The following is an 18,623-nucleotide window of genomic DNA, read 5'->3' on the forward strand; positions in this document are numbered from 1 at the left end:
CTCAAAGCACTAATCAAAAAAACAAGTTGCCATCTGCCCTTGCTAAATTTTGTGAATGAGTTCAGGCAACACCACAATAAAAATGTTGTAACAAGACAAAACATATAAAAGTATGACAATGCAAATAGGTTGGGTTTCATTTATGAATGACAGGGGAGTATATTAATTAGTTCTACAGTTTCTCAGCAAGGAAACTGACAGCTCATTTTTAGTCCTTTTCAGAACAAAGTTATAAAACATGTGTGAGTAACCTTTAAAATTCAATTTCTGGTCAGTCACAGCTGTACTGATTTAGACATCAACACAAAATACTCTATGGAGAATCTTATTATGTGGAAAGTTTTCAGTCAAAACATTTCAAATGGATTACCTTACTCCTCTTTCTTCTAAATAACAAAAAAGCAATAAGTTCTTGCAAATTCTAATTCCAACTGGAATTAATGTAATGAATGTTGCTTTACCTAATGTTGCATTTAAAGATTAAATATAACCTTGAAATTAGTTCCAAATCGGGCAATACATATCTTGATGTCCAAGGTTTCCAAATAATATATCTGATGATAATTTGAACAACCTTTTATATAATTTGCAGAAGTAGCTAACTAAGAATCTCTTGGGTTTGAAGGATGACACAATTGGGAAAGTTTTAAAGTAGGTTATAGTTTTTTTTTCTTTGTAGGCAGTTGCTTTCTTTATAGCATGCCTGAGAGACTTGTTAAAATAAGGAAGTCTCTTATGTAAGGATTCTTCCTTTCAAGACAATAGGTCCGCCTGTTCTGCTTCATGGGCAGGAGTAAAAGGCCCATGAAATGTGTTGATTGCAGTCTGCCCAGAGTTCAGTACAAGATGGGCAGCTATATAAATGTTACACATAAATAATATTATCCTACTATTATAACTGTGCCCTTGTATGTTATATGATCCTGGCTGGATTTCTTTTTAATGGCTTCTTTAGTACTTGCAATAAACATGTTTGTTACAAAGTTGTGTCCTTAAATCTCTACCTGCAAGACTTCAAGTTTCCTTGGTAAGAAGCCTACCAGTCCTTCCGCTTTGCTTAAAGATTGGGCCTTGCCCGACCCTCTTCTGAATTAATATGCCTAAAATCAAACCTTACTCCAGTTGTTTGATAGCTGGGCTAGGCAATCCTGAAAATACACATCCAGCTCTATTGCTGTAACAGTGCAAAATTATTCGAAGGATTAAATCAATGTTTCTCAAACTCGGTAACTGCCGCTGACAAAAAGCCACTGCAGTCTTAGGCTGCATGAACAGAGGGATAACATCAAGATCACAAGAAGCAATAATGCCACTTTATACTGCATTGGTGAGGCCACACTTGGAATACTTAATACAGTTCTGATCACCATGAGAGATTGGTGTGAGAGTGATGGGAAGAAGAGAGGAATTTAAAGAAATGCTATCAATCTTAGCGTCTAGGAAAAATGGGGAAAAGAAAATAATGATAGGCATGAGAATGTTCAAATGGAATTGAGATAAATCTTTATCATGATCATAGAGTAGACCAATATAAATGTGAGAAGCCTTGTCTAATGTGTGTGTGTGAACAATATACTTGTGCCTGTGGAATGGAATGATGCTGCCGTTGTTTTGTTACAAAAAGCAAAGAAGAATGAATGCAAAAACTACAGAGAGAATATCATGTTTGATGAAATTCTGATTGAAAAAGCATGAGCAGTAGCAAGGAGTAAAATTTGGAAAGTGCAGGTGGGATAAAGATGTTTGATCTAATGGTGGGTTATATTAATGTGTTTATTTAGTTGAATAAGTCTAGTATTACTATATGTTTATTTCAGTGGTGGGTTTCTAATTTTTTTCCCTACTGGTTTGCTCGTATGCGCAACCGTTTTGTGCATGCGCAGAAGCGTCGGGATGTGTGGGCGGAGCCTCCCGCCACTGCTACTACCGGTTCACCCGATCTGGGCCGAACTGGCAACAACCCATCTCTGGTTTGTTTAAATTCATGGCTATCCTTCTCGGTACTGGTACTGTTTAGGCAACAACTTTTTAAAGATGGAATTTTTATTATTGTGCTAAATTTGGGCCTGTTGGTGATTAATTTGCGGCAGAGACCAGGCCTTTAAAGGATGTCAGGCTCAAGGATATATGCTGCTATATCTCCTTATCTCTTCTGGCTCTAAATGCAGGATCTGCTTATTAGAACAACACTTAGGGCCTTAGCTGACCATGAATATTAAAGCTATTGTAACCCCTTTCTAGAAATGTGTCTCTAATGTTTTCACACTCTGAAGGAAATCTGCATCTCACTTTTGGGCTGTCTTGTTTCCTTATCAGTTGCTCTTTCTTTCTCTTTCTTTCTTTCTTTCTTTCTTTCTTTCTTTCTTTCTTTCTTCCTAGTTTAGCACCTGCTGGTAGAGTGTGTGCGTGCTCAAACTGCTTTTGGTCAGTATGCTGTCTATAGAAGCTTCTGGCTTTTGGCCTTGGCGTTTTCTGATTCAAAAAAGGCAACGAGTTATAAATTGTTTTTTGCAGAATACCAAACATTGGGGGGGGGGGGGGAACAACCCACTGAGAGCTGTGAAGCAAAAAGGCAAAACAAAACAACCGATGCTACCAAAACACAAAGTTTATGTATGGATAATGAATCCATACATAAACTTTCTATCTATGCATTTCGATAAAAGGTAACCATATTTCCTTGTAGGTTGAATACAGGGGGAAGTGGATGCGTTAAACATGTAAAACAAAAACGGAGACTATGAGGAATATTATGGTGTTGAATGAATGTGGATTGACTACAATAGTGACTGACCTATACAAAGGAAATATGTTGAGGAGGTTTAATCATATAAAAAGAACATACACTATAGACAAAAGACATTTTATTTATATTATGTTGGGAAGAAATTACATAAGAGAACTTTATCTCTCCTTCCACCAGTAGAAAAAACTCTCTGAAAAAGGAACAGACCACATTTGGTAGGGCTGTGAAGTTAGGAAGGAAGGAAGGAAGGAAGGAAGGAAGGAAGGAAGGAAGGAAGGAAGGAAGGAAGGAAGGAAGGAAAGACAAACGAAAGAGAGACAGAGAGAGAAAAGCAGGGAGAGGCTCTCTTCCTCTTGTTCATAAGACCTAAACTAAAGGATGTATAGAGGTGTACACATCCAAGCATATAGACATACAAGGAGAGAGTAGAAGCCTAGTGAAGTAACATATATGCACCCATGTTTTCTCTCTCATACAGACATTCACATACAATATATTCAGAGGCAACATGTATGCAAGAATTGTTCTGCCTCGTGCGTTGTAGGTTTCCTCGGGGCATGCAGTTAACTCCGTCCATGCTTAGGAATCTCTTTCAGATCAAGTTTATTATCAGGCATTCTTAATAGCAAAACTTAACAGTTCAGTGTTAAGATACTTCTGACTTTCCATGATCTGTCCCATCATGTAGTATAAAAAGATGATGATTTCATGCTGAGCGGAGATATAAAACCCTACTATTCCGGTTCACAAAGGCATTCAAAACTGCCCAGTTATAAACTTTGCATGTGGGCAAGATGCCCCAGTGGCCAATCATAAACAGAGATGTGATCACATGTGATGGAACTACATTTCCCATAAGGCAGTCTCTGCCTACATTTCCCATGAGGTAGTTTCTTAAAGGAGCAGTTTTTAATTCCTACACTAGCTCAATAATGCTGGGGCAGCACACTCCCCACCTGGAATTATAAATTCCACTATCAACTAACTTTTAACTAAAGGCAAATAAAGGCATGTCATAAAACAATGCAAACTTGACTATCTAATTAACAAAGATAACAGAGACATAACATCAACATACAAACCTAGCTAACTAATTAACTGAATTACACAAAAGCATAGCATCAAACAGTGCAAACAATGATATAAACACAAAGCATGCAAAGCTTGAGGTTCAATCTTCTAGTTCAGTCTTTTGTAGAAGCAGAACTAGGTCGGTGATTAGTCTGGTGTAGAGCTTCTTGGTGGATTTCTGCTGATCGCGACCTACTTCAGCAGCTTTGTGATTGAACTTCCATTTGACGAACTAGTTCATCATCACTGGGTAGGACTTGGTGCACAAGTCCCATAGGCTGTGAGTTCCAATGGACATAAGTCCCTTAGGCCATGAGTTCCAATACATGTCTTTGGGAATGAAATTCCCTGCTGGTGCTGGCCAGTCACCTGTCTTCAGGGTCAGCAAGGTAGCTGGGATGAGGACAGTTGGGGACGATCACTGCTAAGCCCAACACAAGAGGTCTCTGTCTGGAGAAGTGTTTGAAGTGAGCTGCTTCTCAGGACTGGTTGAGTGGTAGTTGTGGTGCTAGTTTCATCTTTTCCATGATGAAACCGATGTGAATGTTCTTCTCCCCACCATAGACTCTGACGTATCCTACGGCTGCTATTGCCTTTGTTGTGGTGACAGGCAAGATGGGAATGTATGTGCGTTGCACAGGAATACTTTGGAGACAACTCAGGGAGGAATGCCACATCTCCCATTCTTGCTTCAGTTGGTTGTGCTGTTTGACACTGGACCACATGAAATATAGGTAGTTTCGATGGTCCTCTCTGACAAGGAATAAGTAGAGCACCTGCTGGATGTTGTCCATGATGGCTATGGCTTCCTTTCTGGAGTGAATGAGCCTGCCGAGCCAACTGTTAGTGAGGTCAGGTCCTGTGAGAAGGACCTTGGTCAGAGAGAGGCCTTGGAATTGCGCACCGGCATCAAAGACTACTCGAATCTGGCCTGGCTTTTGTGGGTGGTACATTCCAAAGGATGGCAGGTACCAGCATCCCTCATCATTTCTCAGAGGTGGAGCAAGTTCTGCGTGTTCACTGGACCATCTTGTCTAGGAACTCCACTAAATGAGTCTTCATTTCAGGCTTCCTGTTTATAATTTGTCTCAGATTGAAGAGAGCCTGCTCATGGTTGTTTGGAAGCCGTTGCCTTGGTGGGAAAAGGGTCGTGGATCCACCCAACTCTTGGTAGTGTCCTGTTGAAACTCCTTGTCCATGAGCCTCAGAAATTCTTTGTCCTCTATCGACAAGGCCAAGTCATTGTCTTCTTTGCTGATCTGGAACACTGTTGCTCCTAAAACTGGTTTGATTGAGGAAGTCGTGATGTGTTCTTGGCATGGTTTCAACTGGGATGCTCTCCCATTACTAAGAGTGGAAGTCATGAAGATGTTCACCTGGGTTGGGACCCATAGCCGATCAACACAAACCATTCCTGTGATGACCCATCCGAGTTCTGTCTTGAGGGCGAGTGGAGAGCCTTTTTGGCCTCTGACCATTCCATGGCAAACGAAAGCATCAGGGGCATCCACTCCCAACAAGAGCAGGATTTTGGCTTCAGGATCTAGGGCAGGAAAGTGATTAGCTATGTGCCTCAGGTGAGGTATGGTGTTTGCTAACTCTGGCATGGTCAGGCAGCCCCCAACTGCATAGTCTCTTCCAGTGGCAGTGGCGGTGCCAGCACTGCCTTGGTGGGTGCAGGCAAGGCCTCCGGCCATCTTCGCTGCTGGAGCCATGAATCAATGTGTAGGCATAAGTGCCTGAGGTTCTGAAGTGTAAAGGGTAAATCTGTGTGCACCAGCTCATCCAGCAATTCTGAGGAGAGGCCTTCCTGGAACTGATACATTAGAGCAGCCTCGTTCCATTGAAGGTCCTACCTGAAATGTTGCTGATTTCTCCATTCTAAGCCCCTCCCTCTTGTTTATAAGACCCAAAGCGGAGGATATGCAGTTCACCCCAAAATAGTTGTATACACATCCAAGCACCCAGACATACAAGAAAGAAGGATTAGAGGCACAGAGAAGTAACATATATGCACCCATGTTTTCTCTCATACAGATTATGCACATATACTCAGAGGCAACATGTATGCACCCCAATTGGCTTTTGGGAGAAAGTTTGCGTGCTTGCAGCACACACACATATGCACATTATTAATATACATTCAATATAGCATGGGCATCTTTTTTTTTTAAACAAAGTTTTATTGGTTTTTGAAAAATAATAGGGAAAAAGGTGGTGGAATGGTTACAAATTTTGGCAGTTGCGATGTGCAGTAGGTGCCCCCTCCCTCCATACTCATAAAATACATTTACACAAAATTCATTGCTAAATAGTAATATATAGTCAGCATATCACACATCCCTACGACCAATCCGCTCTCACAGGGAGGGACTACTACTGGTGCCGTCCACTAGGCAGTGCCAGCGGGCGACGCCTAGGGGTAGGACCTTCTCTGTGATGGGCCCAACCCTCTGGAATGACCTCCCCCCCGACATTAGAACTACCACTGACTTCCGTTCCTTCCGTCAAAAATTAAAGACTCACCTGTTTCGATTAGCTGGCCTGGCACATTCTTAGTTTTTACCTCCCGGTGGATATATTTTAATGGGTAATTTTGGGTAATATTTTAACTCCTGGGTTATTAGAGTTTTTAATGTACTATATTTATTATTCTATATACAGTCTTGCAACCTCCTCCACCTACGTATTTAATTATTTAACTGTTTTATGTATGTATTTTATAACGCATTTTAGTGACTGTACACCACCCCGAGTCCATTTCGGGAGAGGGGGCGGTCTATAAATAAGAATAATAAATAAATAAAATAAATAAATATGAGTTCAATTAATAATTTCGAACCATTTATGTCAAGCAGATTTTCTTATTCATTTTTGTGATCTGAGTTTTCTCGGTATTGCCCCATCTCCCCCCGCCACCAGAGCTCCGGCCCCTCCCGTGTCCTGTATGTCTGTTGTAGAATCATCTGGTTTTTCTAGGAGAGCTTTATTTTTTTCCATAAAGGCCTGTGCCTCTATGGGTGTATTAATTCTAACTCTTGTGTCCTCCCAGAATATTAGCATACCTTCAGGCATCAGCCATCTGAACCAGACCCCCTTCTGGTATAGTTTCTTCGCTAATTGCGAATAGCTTTTTCTTTTCTCCCTCACTTTCTTGGGGATCTGTTTCAGGATGGTTATTTCCCTATCTTGGTATTTCAAAGCTTGCCCCCTTTGTGCACTCAGAATTTCATCTCTTGTACTTTTTCTGAGAAATTTAATGTGTACCTCCCTGGGTACGTTGTGTGTTCTAGCATAAGCTGAGTTCACTCTATAAACCAGATCTACTTCCCACCCCATCTGTTGTTTCTCTTTCTGAATGTATTCAGCCAAAATACTTGTCATAATGTCCCTTATATCTTCATCATCTGTCTCCACCACATTTTGAAATCTAAGGTAAAAGGACATTCTCTCAAATTCTATTTTCATTTGTTGGGTGTCAAGTTCTTTGTTCCCCTTCTGCATCCCTTCCATCCCCTCCCTCATCTCAGCTGTCCCACCCTCCAAAAGATCCAGTCTCTGTGAGTTTTTGTTGATTTGGGCCTGGTTCTCTTTAATTTCTTCTTTCATCTCTTTTAATTGTCTTTTTATTTCCTCTTGTCCCTGTAGAAGTTGTTGAAACATTTGTTGGAATTCAGTCTCTGTGGTTCTAGGTTGCATCAAAGCTGTTATCGTTGATTGTGTACTGGGACTGGATGTTGTAGATGTTGGGGCAGAGGCAGCAAAGCCAGGCTTCCCAGGAGGTGGTTTTTTACGAGACATTGTTTGTAGAATAAAGAGTTCAGTCAATACAGAGAATGATCAGTCAGATAGGTAGAACAGCCAGGAGAGTCCAGGAGATTAAAGGTCCAAGCAGAAGGTGATTTTTCTAGTTACACTGGCAATGAGATAAAGTTTTTCACACCAGGGAGTCCAAAGAATAGCAATCAACAAGAGATTTATCTGAGTAGCACGGAGACAAAGACAGGAAGCCTGAAGTTTTAAAGGTGGAGTCAATTTTCACAGTTCATAAAGACAACGGAAGTGTGCCATCTTGCCCTGCCAGCTTCGGGTTTAGAGGCATAACAAAGTTTTTAAAGTTTCCAAAATTCCCAGATCATCATTGCGTTGTGGAGTTAAATCCAAAAATTCGCTTTTAATAAGAGCGTGACATCACTGGTTGGCTCTCCCCCTCCTCCTTCCCCTGGGGCCAAGAGCAGAATTGTTTCAAGCCGCCTGTCCGAGGGGGGGGAATCCCCCTCCCTCCAGCCGCGCTTCTCCAGCCAAGCCGAAAGAAAAGTTTAAACTGCTGGCAATTTCTCCAAACTGGTAAAGAGAATGGAAGGGAGTTTTCGCCTCACTGCACCGCAGCCGCGTCCTTCAGCTCGTTTATTCTTCTGTCAGCCTCACAGCAAAGACGCCGGAGCGTCTCCCCATCATGCTCCCCAGTGCCTGGAGCGAGGCGGGGGGGCCCCCAGCTGCCGCCGATCCAGGGGATCCCCTGCGGTGCCGCCCCTCCGGCAGGAGCCTCTACGGGGTGTCCTGTGCCCCCCAAGGAGTGGGGAGCCCACCGGGAAAGTTCGGGGCGAGCAAAGCTTGCCCGTCGCCGTCAGCCGCCGGAACCGGAAGTCAGAGCATGGGCATCTTTTATGTTTACTTCCAATAAATAAAGGAGTTGGAAAGAATTTCAGAATTGGGCTCTGCAGAGATTATGATGACACACAGAAGTTTTAAGCATGGAGACAGTCTACCCATCCATCAGTTTCTTGTCTTCTGGATCCCACCATATTGCTATTATGGTTTTCTCCCTTATTGACAAAATTGTCTCATTTCTTCTGAGGCAGCATTATTCTTCTGAAGGTCCTGTTCATTGCCTCTTTTAACTCTTTGCTCCTCAGGCTGTAAATCAGGGGATTTAATACAGGTGTGATGAAAGTGTAGACGACAGACACCACCCGAACTTGCGTGGCTGATAAGCAGGAAGCAGGGCACAGGTATATTAAACTGCTAAAGCTATACTGCATGAGGACGACCATTATATGGGAGGAACAAGTACGCCCCAAGGCAGAAGGGATGCACAGGACGGCCACTGTGATAAAGACATAGGATATGGAGATTAGTATGACGGGGACAGTCAAGTAAACAGCACTTATAATAAAAAGGCCATGTTCCTGGGCATGGGTGTCTCCACATGCCACTTTTATTAGAGCAGGAAAATCACAGACAAAATTTCTGATTGGCATATTATTGCTACAGAAAGTCAAAGCCAGTATGAGGAGACTCAACTGGAAAGAAAGAAACCCGCTCACAGCCCATGTTCCAGCTACAAGACTCATACACCTTCTCCAGGTCATAATGAGAGGGTAGCTTAGTGGGCGGCAAATTGCCACGCATCGATCATAAGCCATGATAGCCAGCAGGATGCAATCGGAACCCCCCAGTATGGTAAAAAAAAAAATCTGGGTGCCACACCCACTCAAAGAAATGGGGAGCTTTCTCACTGAAGCAAGATTAGCCAAAGTTAAGGGGGCAATGGTGCAAGAGTAGCCGACCTCCAGAAATGCCAGGTTAGCCAAGAAAAAATACATTGGTGTATGGAGAGAGCTTACAGTGTAAATGATGAAAGCAACGGACCCATTCCCAAGTAGGCTGAGCAAATAGAGAATAAGAAAAGCCCAGAAGAGCAGCCATTTCATCTCTGGGATGGTTGTGAAAGGTTGGAAATGAAATTCTGGATTCAAAGTTTGATTTTCAATCTTCATTTAAGTCCTGTGGTCTCTTAAAAGGAGAAAGAATAAAAAATATGAAAATGACAACTTTGGAAATTTAAGATGAACTTAAGAAATTCATCAAGAGATATTAAACAATCAACATCTGTATATCTTAGACTATTATGCTGTACTTAATGTTGGCTGAGAGGTAGTCATTCTTTATTAAAAATTTCACCAACTACTCTTTCTGGTTCAAGATAACAAACATTTAAAGGTAAATTTGGTCTCCAGGTATGTATGTATTGTACATGTCTCTTCTTTTATTAGGTAAGCAGAACATTTTGATTAGGCATTAAGAGGCCAAGAGTACTTATTTTTATTACTAAACTAGCTGATAACTCGTCATTGAACAGGTATTTACAGACGTCGAAGCATTTGTCTGACAGCCATTGAGAGGGGCCTTTCTTCCCCCTACTCCCATGCCCATCATCCTTGTCCTCTCTCTTACCCCTCCCATGCACTCCTCTTTTCCGCCTTGTCTATGATCCTGGCATTTTGCCCCAAATCCATCAGTCACTGAAGGGCAAATGTCACACTTGGCTTTCCAGAGGAAGCTGTGAAGGAACTGACATCACAAACAATTGCCGCTCTAGGAGGCCACACTCTTTCTCCTTTACACACAATTCCACAGTTATGCTGGAACACCCACCCAAACCTATCCCATTGGTGTCTTACCCCACCCCCCAATATTTGTTTCCACAGGGTAACTTATCTGTGTACCAAGTTTGGTTCAAATTGCTTGAAGCATTCCAGAATTATGCTGGAAAATACATACATACATACAGCCCTTTTTATATATACAAAACCGTATTTTTCAGAGTATAAGTCACACATTTTTTTGCCTCCTGAAACCTCGCCCCCTTCACCAAAATGGTCATGCATAACCATTTAGGAGGCTTTCAGAGTGCTCCTGGAGGCTTGGGAGGTCAGAAATGAGTGAAAAATGGGCTGTTTTTGGCATACTTCTGTCCCCCCATCCACCAGAAAAACTCTATAAGCCTCTAACAGCTATCCATGTCCTTTGATAATTTAAATTGGAGATTTATTATTTTCCAATTGGAGACTATGAATTTTGGGGAGAAATTTGTAAAGATGGTGGAAAAAATATACACAACCCAAACAGCTAAAGTAATAATAAATGGTGATACTACTGAAAAAGTTATTATTGGGAAGGGAGTAAGACAAGGATGTCCGCTATTACCTTTATTATTCATATTAACCTTGGAGGTATTGCTAATAAAAATCAGAGGAGATTAGGAATTAAAGGATTTGGAAATAAGGGAAGAAGAATACAAAGTCCAAGCATTTGCAGATAACTTAGTATTTATATTGGAATAACCGCTAGAGACAGGACCCAAACTAGTGCAACACACAGAAGAATAAGGTTGATTAGCAGGACTTAAAATTAACAAAAACAAAAAACAAAGGCAATAACAAAAAATCTTACTAAAAACAGGAAAGAGAATTGGAAGAAAGAATGGGCATACAAGTTACCAAAAAAGTAAAATATCCACCAGATGTTCTCCAGTCAAAGAAGATAACTACACTAAATTAATACCACAGATTAAAAAAGTTTTGGAAATATGGAAAAAAACTACAACTGTCCCTTATAGGAAGGAAAGCTGCCATCAAAATAAACATTTTACCAAAAATACTGTTCCTCTTTCAATTAGCACCAATAAAATTAGGTAAAAGCTTTTTTAAAGATTTAAATAAGCTAACTATGAAATACATTTGGCTGGGGAGGAAAGCACAAATTAAAATAAAACTATTGCAGGATAGTACAGAAAGAGGAGGATTCGGGCTCCCAGATTAGGAGACTTACTACCAGGCAGCGGCATTTACATGAATCAAAGATTGGTTTGAGTTAAAAAATAAAGGAACATTGATTTTAGAAGGCCATGGCTTACAGTTAGGATGCCACGCATTTATATGGGATGGCAAAAATAAAACCCACAGTTATTTTCAGAAAAAAATTATTAGGGATGCTTTGCTACAAGTATGGCAAAAAACTAAAGAAAAACACTGCATTAAAATTCTGAATTGGCTATCAATTATAGAAGCATTAATTTACCCAAATGTATTAGACATAGATAAAATAAAAAGATATAAAGATTTACTAAACAATCAGTGGGGAATTAAAAACAAAATCAGAACTAAAAAAACAGGTATAGACATCGATTGGTAACCATATATGCAGATACAGGCTAGATATAAGAAAGATAAAGAACAGTTTGGATTCCAAACAGAACCGCAAGATCTAGATAAAATTTTACAAGGTACAAAGGATCAATTGATCAAGAAATCATATAACTACTTATTGAATTACAGAATGGAGGAGGGGGTAGTAAAGAAACTATGATAACTTGGGCCAAAAATTTTGAATACAGTATTGATTTGGAGAAATGGGAAAACATTTGGAATGAAAATTATAAATTGACGATGGCAGTAGCCTACAAGGAAAATATGTATAAAATGTTCTATAGATGGCATCTCCCACCAGTGAGACTGGCTAAAATGTACCCGAATTTATCACCGGACTGTTGGAAATGTAGGCAAAATCAAGGAACATATTACCACATGTGATGGTTATGTCCAAAGTCTAAACAATATTGGAATAGAAGCATAAAATGGCTCGAAGAAATTACTAAACAGCAAACCGGACGCAATGTGTGTTGGCAGGGGAGCAGAGGTCGACCCTGAGGCCGCTCACTTGTGGGGTGCCGCAGGGGTCGGTCCTCTCGCCCCTCCTGTTCAACACATACGTGAAGCCGCTGGGTGAGATCATCCGTGGTTTTGGGGTCGGATACCATCTGTACGCTGATGACACACAGCTGTACATTTCCACCCCAAACCACCCCAACGAGGCCGTCGAAATGATGTCCCGGTGTTTGGAAGCCATTCGGGTCTGGATGGGGGACAATAGACTCAGACTCAACCCTTCCAAGACGGAGTGGCTGTGGCTACCGGCGCCCCGGTTCAACCAGTGGACCCCATCGCTGGCCATAGGGGGCGAACAACTGCCCCCCGTGGAGCGGGCGCGCAATTTGGGCGTCCTCCTTGATGCCCGGCTGTCGATGGATGACCATGTGGCAGCCGTGGCGAGGGGGGCGTTCCACCAGGTTCGCCTGGTGCGCCAATTGCGCCTCCTATTGGACCGGGACGCCTTACGCACAGTCACTCATGCGCTGGTGACGTCTCGTCTGGACTACTGCAACGCTCTCTACATGGGACTCCCCTTGAGATGCACCCGAAGACTACAGCTAGTTCAGAATGCGGCCGCGCGGGCTATCATGGGGAGGACCAGATACTCCCATATAACACCACTCCTGCGCGAGCTGCACTGGCTGCCTGTGGTTTTTCGGGTGCGTTTCAAGGTGTTGGTTACCATCTTCAAAGCGCTTCATGGCACGGGACCTAGTTACCTGCGGGATCGCATCTCACCTCATACATCCCTGCGACCAATTCGCTCCCACAGGGAGGGACTCCTCCAGGTGCCGTCCACTAAGCAGTGTCAACGGGCGGCGCCCAGGAGTAGAGCCTTCTCTGTGATGGGCCCAACCCTCTGGAATGACCTCCCCCCGATATCAGAACTACTACCGACCTCTGCTCCTTCCGACAGAAACTTAAGACCCACCTGTTCCAATTAGCTGGCCTAGCTGATTTATAGTCCCACTTTCAACCTCCTGGCAAACATCTTATTTTGGGGTATTTTTAAGGGTAATTTTAACTTTTATTCGTATTTTAATCCATTGCTGTACAGTGTATATCCTACCTCCTCCGTCTATCTATGTATATCTATATTTTTGTATCCACATTGTTTTAATATGACTGTACACCGCCCCGAGTCCTGTCAAGGAAAGGGCGCGATCTATAAATTAAAGTATTATTATTATTATCATTATCATTATCATTATTATTATTATTATTATTATTATTATTATTATTATTATTATTAAATAGATATGAAACTGGAATTATTTCTATTGGGAATACCAACAAGGAAATATGATTTTAAAAACCACAATATTTAATTATACATTTCATAACAGCAGCGAGAATAATATAGGCACAAAATTGGAAGAATAATAATATACCATCAGGGGGGAATGTTATAATGAAAGTGTTAGAGTGTGCAAAGATGGACAAACTCACAAAAGAAATAAAAGTAAAGGAGGAAACAGAATATTATATGGTATGGAACGAGTTGTACTAGAGGACAGGTGTAAAGCTTAAGGAAAGACTAAATGAAGAAGACACAGAAGTTAGATATTAGCAATGTATAGGTAGAAATGAACAAACATGTATAAATGGAAATGGTACATAATGAAGGATTGTAAATGAAGAAATGTATGTAGTAGTATAATATGTATAGACAAAGAGAAACTGAAATGGGGGGGCGGGAAGTGTATTTACAATCGATGTATACCGAGGTGGAAATGCTGTACAGCAGGAAATTGCAAAAAAAGTCTTTTAAATTAAGGGATTTCCACCTTAAAGCTATCATCAGCATATTATTATCTGATTATTACTGATCATAGAATGAAAATAGTTTTGTTTTTACACACAAAACTCTTATCACACTTTTATGTCAAGATTTTTCAATGTCATATATTAGATATTGGCCATGTTAGATTAAATATAATGTATCTCTGATAAGACAGTGCCCTTTGTTGCCTATTAAAGAACTTCCAAGATGGATCTTTATTCTATTTTAGCATTCATAACAATCATATGCAACAATGCAGCATTTGTTTATTGATTTTCCAAAATGTTTTCATGAGCTAAAACTCCAAATGCTCAAAGCACTAATCAAAAAAACAAGTTGCCCTTACTAAATTTTGTGGATGAGTTCAGGCAACCTCACACTAAAAATGTTGGAACAAGATAAAACGTATAAAAGTATGATAAGGTTGGGTTTCATTTATGGATATGAATTAGTTCTACATAGTTTCTCAGCAAGGAAACTGACACCTCATTTTTAGTCCTTTTCACAACCAAGTTTTAAAACATGTGCGTGTAACTTTTTAAATTCAATTTCTGGTTAGTCACAGCTGTACTGGTTTAGACATTGACACAAAATACTGTATGGAGAATCTTATGTGGAAAGTTTTCAGTCAAAACATTTCAAATGGATTACCTTACTCCTCTTTCTTCTGAATAACAACAAAGCAATAAGTTCTTGCAAATTCTAATTCCAACTGGAATTAATGTAATGAATGTTGCTTTACCTAATGTTGCATTTAAAGATTAACCTTGAAGTTAGTTCCATCTGGCAATACGTATCTTTAAGTCCAAGCTTTCCAAATAATATATCTGATGATAATTTGAACAACCTTTTATATAATTTGCAGAAGTAGCTAACTATGAATCTCTTGGGTTTGAAGGATGGCGCAATTGGGAAAGTTTTTAAGTAGGTTATTTTTTTTTCCTTTGTAGGCAGTTGCTTTCATTATAGCATGCCTGTGAGACTTGTTAAAATAAGGGAGTCTCTTATGTAAGGTTTCTTCCAGTTAAGACAATAAGGCCACCTTTTGTGCCTCATGGGCAGGAATAAAAGGCCCATGAAATGTGTTGATTGCAGTCTGCCCAGAGTTCAGTACAAGATGGGCAGCTATATAAATGTTACACATAAATAAAATTACCCTACTATTATAACTGTGCCCTTGTATGTTATATGATCATGGCTGGGTTTCTTTTTAATGGCTTCTTTAGTACTTGCAATAAACATGTTTGTTACAAAGTTGTGTCCTTAAATCTCCACCTGAAAAACTTCCAAGTTTCCTTGGTAAGAAGCCTAACAGTCCTTCCGCTTTGCTTAAAGATTAGGCCTTGTCCAATCCTCTTCCGAATTAGTATGCCTAAAATCAAATTTTACTCCAGTTGTTTGATATGTGAGTTATAAAATCCTGAAAATACACGTCCAACTCTATGGCTGTAACAGTGCAAAAATATTCAAAGGATTAAATAAATGTTTGTCAAACTTGGTAACTTTGAGGTGACTTTAGGATGACCACTTAAGTTTGAGCCAGCAATGTGCTGCCACTGCCAAAAAGCCACTGCAGTCTTAGGCTGCATGAACAGAGGGATAACATCAAGATCACAAGAAGCAATAATGCCACTTTATACTGCATTGGTGAGGCCACACTTGGAATACTTAATACAGTTCTGATCACCATGAGAGATTGGTGTGAGAGTGATGGGTCAAAGAGAGGAATTTAAAGAAATGCTATCAATCTTGGTGTCCAGGAAAAATGGGGAAAAGAAAATAATGATAGGCATGAGAATGTTCAAATGGAATTGATAGAAATCTTTGCCACTATCATAGATCAGTATAAATGTGAGAAGACTTGTCTAATGTGTGTGTGAACAATACACCTGTCCCTGTGGAATGGAATAATGTTGCCATTGTTTTGTTACACAATGCAAAAACTACAGAGAGAATATCATGTTTGATGGAATTCTGATTGAAAAGGCATGAGCGGTGGTAGCAAAGAGTTAAATTTGGAAAGTGCAGGTGGGATAAAGATGTTTGATCTAATGGTGGGTGATATTAATGTATTTATTTATTTAAATCTAGTATTACTATATGTTTATTTCAGTCGTGGGTTCTAATTTTTTTTCTACTGGTTTGCTCGTATGCGCGACCTTTTTGTGCATGCGCAGGAGCGTCTGGATGGATGGGTGGAGCCTCCCACCACTGCCACTATCGGTTCGCCTGATCTGGGCCAAACTGGCAACAACCCATCTCTGGTTTATTTAAATTCATGGCTATCCTTCTCGGTATTGTTTAGGCAACAACTTTTTAAAGATGGAATTTTTATTATTGTGCTAAATTTGGGCCTGTTGGTGATTAATTCGCGGCAGAGACCACGCTTTTAAAGGAGGTCAGACTCAAGGATATATGCTGCTATATCTCCTTATCTCTTCTGGCTCTAAATGCAGGATCTGCTTATTAGAACAACACTTAGGGCCTTAGCTAAACGTGAATATTAAAGCTGCTGTAACCCCTTTCTAGAAATGTGTCTCTAATGTTTCCGCACCCTGAAGGAAATCTGCATCTCACTTTTGGGCTGTCTTGTTTCCTTATCAGTTGCTCTTTCTTTCTTTCTTTCTTTCTTTCTTTCTTTCTTTCTTTCTTTCTTCTTTCCTTCCTTCCTTCCTCCCTTCCTTTCTAGTTTAGCACCTGCTGGTAGAGTGTGTGCATGTTCAAACTGCTTTTGGTCAGTATGCTGTATAATATCTATAGAAGCTTCTGGCTTTTACCCTTGGCATTTTCTGGTTCAAGAAAGACAACGAGTTTTAAATTGTTTTTTGCTTTTATTAACAGAATATCAAACATAGGGGGGGGATACCCACTGAGAGCTGTAAAGCAAAAAGGCAAAACAAAACAACCAATACTCCCAAAACACAAAGTTTATGTATGAATAATGAATTCATACATAAACTTTCTACTTATGCATTTTGATAAAAGGTAACCATATTTCTTTGTAGGTTCAATACAGGGGGAAGTGGATGCATTAAATATGTAAAACAAAAACAGAAACCAATGAGAGGCTGGGCTGATGTTGCGATGTGCGATCTTGAAGCCCCAAGATCACCGTCGATATCTCTGCCCCTGGACGGTCCTTTTGGACCTAAACTGTCCCACAGAGACGGTGATATAGAAGGATACATCCTGCTGGACCCAGGGACATCGCAAAGTCCCTGGCAGATCCAGGAGAAGCCCTTTTTTCTGGTGACAGAGAAGCAGCCATTAAAGCTGCTGAAGGTTGGGACAGCTCCAGAACGGAAGGAAAGCGGGAGAGAAAGTGTGTCGAATTGGTGAGATAAATTTTATTATTAGAGAAGAGAATACCCCAAAAGATCAAAAGTAAAGTTAAAATTGAAGACAGAAGAGGTTAAGCAGGGAGATTAAGCCTGAGTTAAACTTAGTGTGTTATTTTTCTTTAATGTTTTTATTGATGGGATTTTTACAAACGCTTCTTATTTTTCAAACTGGAGTGGTTTTTTTTCCCTTCTGTTTCTCCATTTTTTAAATACTTATTGATTAACACTTTCTTTCTTTTTCTTTTTCTCAACGCTGTATTGCATTTTCTTTTTAAGAATTTTTCTTTTTTCCCCTTAAGTTTGGAATATAAAGAGGGAAGCAAAAGTAGAGGAAAAAAAGTAAAACTGCCAGTTAGAGGCTTGGAGGCTTGGAAACTTTGTTTTTCTTTTCTTCCTTTGAGCATTTGATCTACATTTCAAGGTCTTTGAGCTTGTTTATTGAAAATGATAGTGGGATGAGCATGGATTATTTATACAGGTGCTCCTCTGGGGTACTATCAGAGGCTGAACTGGAGTGAAAAGAAAGCTTGACTTGAAAGAGAGAAGATTGCAGTGAACTTGCTTGAAACTTAATAAAAAAGCCTTGGATTCTATATAGTGGCTGTGTTTATTATCTAGAGGAAAAGACCAATATAGATGATGTCGCAGCAGGAAAAAGAAAAGGAAGTGACATTGCAGATGATAATGCAAGAAATACAAAAAATACTAGTAAGAACAGAGATCATTGAAAAGAGAATGGAGATCATTGAAAAGAGAATGGAGCATATTGAACAAAGAACAGGATAAATAGATGAAAAAATTGAGAATATTCACCAAATGACGATGAAACATGAGGACAGATTTCAAAAAATTGAAGAAAAAGATGAACAAAGAGATAAGAAAATTGGAGATATTGACAGAAGATTGAGTGTGGTTGAAAAGAACAAGAGTGGAATATTGGAATGGGAGAGCGACAGATCAAAATTTTACCTCAGATTCCAGAATATAGAAGAAGAAAAGGGAGAAAATTTGGCAGAAGTAATGATAGAAATTCTGACAGAAGCATTGGTGATAACCAAAGGGAAGATGGTGGAAGGAACAGACGAGGGGTTTCGAGTATTTACAAGATATGCAGTGAAAAACAAGTTGCCAAGAGAAATCCATACGAGATCTACTAAGAAAGCAATTAGAACACATATACTACTAAT

This window comes from Natrix helvetica, assembly GCF_964273705.1.
Source record: "Natrix helvetica genome assembly, chromosome: 1".
NCBI lineage: Eukaryota > Metazoa > Chordata > Lepidosauria > Squamata > Natricidae > Natrix > Natrix helvetica.